The 3,584-nt window shown below is 42.2% G+C and overlaps 1 non-coding gene across 1 annotated transcript; it reads right to left on the reverse strand.

Moving 5' to 3' along the window:
* Nucleotides 1-2,345: 2,345 nt before the first annotated feature.
* LOC142460449 (U6 spliceosomal RNA) lies at nt 2,346-2,450 on the reverse strand. Its single transcript, XR_012786650.1, has one exon. It is a non-coding gene; the product is annotated as a U6 spliceosomal RNA (small nuclear RNA).
* Nucleotides 2,451-3,584: the final 1,134 nt, after the last annotated feature.

Consider the following 3,584-nt stretch of genomic DNA (forward strand, 5'->3'; position numbering starts at 1 on the left):
GAAAACTCACCTGAGATTCTGAACTCATGACGCTGTGTAGGCAAGGGGGAGTGTGGAGGATGGGAGAGACAAACCACAGGGCCGCTCGCTAGTCTTCTAAAGAGCTCACTGTGTGGCTCAACACAGAATTCCTAGCAGGTGACTTTATTTATTTTTTAAAGCAAGTTTATTGAAAACATCTACCTAGTTTGGAGGAGATAAATAAGTTAGATGATCTCCCGGCCAACGAGTCGGTTGTGACCCGCGGCGACAGGCTAAACTTCCGGTTCCGGTTTCCTTGGCTGTAACTCTTGATGGGAGCCAAAGACTCATCTCTCTGGCAGAGCTCCTGCTAAAGTCATCTTGATTAAAGCTTCTCCCCCCACCCCAACTCATATTTAGTTAGACTTACAGAAAATAATAAGGACTTGTCTAAACCTTGGGTAAAGCAACTCAAGAATGTCTAGAGAACAAAGGAAGATAAATCCTTATTGTTTAAGAAAGCTCCTTTAGGAGGGTGCAGATTCTTGTTGAAGCTTTATCTCACAGGGAGATTTAGCTGAAAGCTATATTAATGGAAATTTTTAGTTTGGCCTAAGGGATATCTAAGTAGAGCAAGAACATAACACCAAAAAAACTTTCTAATATTAATATTAACTTGAAAACTTGTCTTCTCTCCTATTTTGTCTCAGAGTAAAGCATAAATATTCTTGTTCATATAAAACTTAGGACTCTTTATCATATTTTCTGCCTTCCTTCAACTGATTGCCTTCATTAAAATTTTTCTTCAAAGTCTCTAACTGTAATGTTTCCAAACAATCGCACTGTATATGATGATAATCTTTCCAACTCTTGGGTTTGACATCTGGCCCCAGACTCCTTTTTTGTTTTGTTTATGTTTTTACAAACCCTTGTGTTGAGGGCCCCCAGACTCCTTTAGTAAAAATCTACAGCCAGATATATAGTCAATATTCCCTACTATAATTAAGGCAGGAATATGTTAAAGCACACGAATTACCTGATGTTATTGATACCTTTCAGAATGTCAAGTAAATTCCAAGGGCAGATTTGAATTTGAATCTCAAATGTATAGAAATGGATATGAGATTAATGATGCAAATTTTGTTCCAATTAATTCTCATAAATCTATGCAAAATCATTTCATGATACCTTTAATTTCATCAATTTATTTGTCCTTTACCACAGTCAAACCTGTTAAGGCCCTAGAGTAATTGACATCAACTGTTTTCTAAATTAGTTCTCAACCTGTGGGTCGTGACCCCTTTGGGGGCTGAAGGACCCTTTCACAGGGGTTGCCTGATTCATAACAGTAGCAAAATGACAGTCATGAAGTAGCAACAAAATCATTTGATGGTTGGGGGTCACCACACCACGAGGAACTGTATTTAGGGTCGCCGCGTCAGGAAGGTGGAGAACCACTGCTGTGAATGTATGCTCAGGATGTGTGCTCTGATAACCCTCTTGGGCTCACCACATTGCCCATGCCCTGCACTTTTGAAATCACCATCTTGGTTTCCCTCCACAATTGTCATTGCTGTTAGGTGTTGGGTGAATAGATGTTGACTCACAGTGATTTAATATGACAGACTGAACAAGCTTGTATGGTTTCCTAGGCTGTCACTTTATCAGAAGTATATAGTCACTGTATTCCCCCCCCCCCCAACCTGTTGGTTGACTCAGACCTTTCAGTCAGTAGCCCAGGGATCACTGTGTCTAAAAACAATTTTCTAGTGTGTATCTGAGACCATGCCTATCAACAGTCTGCACAACGATTCTTACCCTGTTTTGTAAGTACCTGAACGAAAATGTGAGTCTCCACATTAAGGTGGACTCAGGTCCAGCAGTTCTGGTGGCATAGTGGTCACGTGTTGTGCTACCAACTGCAAGCGGGGTAGTTTGAAATCACCAGCTGCTCCATGGGAGAAAGATGAGGATTTCTATTCCTATAAAGAGTTACAGTCTCAGAAACCCAGAGGGGCAGCTCTGCCCTGTCCTAGAGGGTCACTATGAGCCAGATTGATTCAACAACAGTGAGCTTGCGAGTTTGAGATGGTCCAGGAAACAAACAAAGCAGCTCAAGCTTTAGAGGTCCAGCTGACCAGAAACAATCATACCGAGTAACAGATTTTCCTGGGACTATTCATTGGTCAGTCAATGACAAGTCTGCATAATTGTGGAAACACCTTGATGTTCCTGGGAAGTATGTTAGGCAAAGGTGAAACCATCGTTAACGTAGAGAAAAGGCCACTTGAGTATCTCACATGGACTACCATTATCTCTTGAGATTTAATTTGGTTAGGCCTAGGTTGTAGAGGAAAGCATATGCAAACTGCATTCTATGTGATGGAATGATATCGATGATGATGTTTTTACATGTCATCCTTGGGCAGGGCCTCAGGCTAATCATCTCTGTATCATTTCAACTTTGTATATATGTCACAGAAGCAAGAATGCTAATGATATTTTGTTGTTGTTAGGTGCCACCGATTCAGTTCAGAACCATGACAGAAACAGCATGAAGCACTGCCTGCCCTGCGCTGTTGGAGCCAGTGTGTCAATCCATCTCATTGAGGGCCTTCCTTTCCTTTTTCCTGCTCCTCTACTTTATCACACATGAAGTCCTAGTCCTAGTCTCTCCTGACAACGTGTCCAAAGTATGTGAGGCTCCTTGGATCTCAGTACTCTGGTCGTATTCTTCCAAGATGGATTTATTTGTCCTTTTGGAAGTCAATGGTATTTTCAATATTCTCTGCCAGCACCACAACTCAAATTCATCGGTTCTTCTTTAATCTGCCTTGTCCAAGGTTCACCTTCCACAGACCATATGAGGTGATTAAAAATACAGGGCTTGAATCAGGCACAAGTGAGTCCTCACATTTATAGTATCTGTGATACTTAGGTTTATTGGGCCAACCTGAGCAACACAGAATCCTTCCTGCTCTTCCACATCCTAAAGAGGTCTTGTATAGCAGATTTACCTAATGCAGCACCATTTGATCTTTTGACTGCTGCTTTAAGGAGCATTGGTTGTGGATCCAAGTAAGATGAAATCCTTGACAACTTCACACTTTTCTCCAGTGATCATGATGTTAACCGAATGGTCTAGTTGTCAGGATTTTGGTCAGTTTTGAGGATTTTTTCTTGCCTTAGATTTCTTGGCTTCCTTCTCTGTCTGATATCCAGGGGTTTGTAAGTTACTATGTAATCATTGCCTCAAGGAGACATTCAGAAAGAACGTCTACATAGGCTACACAGTTACGTGAAGTCCTCTGGCATCTGCGGTGCATTGAAGGGCAGGTAGGGAAACCAGGAGGACATGGTGCACACCTAAACTAAGCATGCTGCCACCGACTGGCAGCTACGAGGCGTCACAGAGACAGAGGCACAACTTACCCTCCACCCCGCCAACGTTGGAAACGACTAAAATTACGGAAAGGACCTCCCTTGACACCCCATCAACTTGCTGTAAGGCGAGCTGTCTTTCTTTGTCAATTCCAGCTAACCACTTTTGCAGATTCTGTTTCACAAACAGTGCAATATTTGCTTTCAAAAGTTCCCTTCAGGGGAAGTGCAGAGTGGAGACC

This window comes from Tenrec ecaudatus, chromosome 10, assembly GCF_050624435.1.
Source record: "Tenrec ecaudatus isolate mTenEca1 chromosome 10, mTenEca1.hap1, whole genome shotgun sequence".
Classification (NCBI taxonomy): Eukaryota; Metazoa; Chordata; class Mammalia; order Afrosoricida; family Tenrecidae; genus Tenrec; species Tenrec ecaudatus.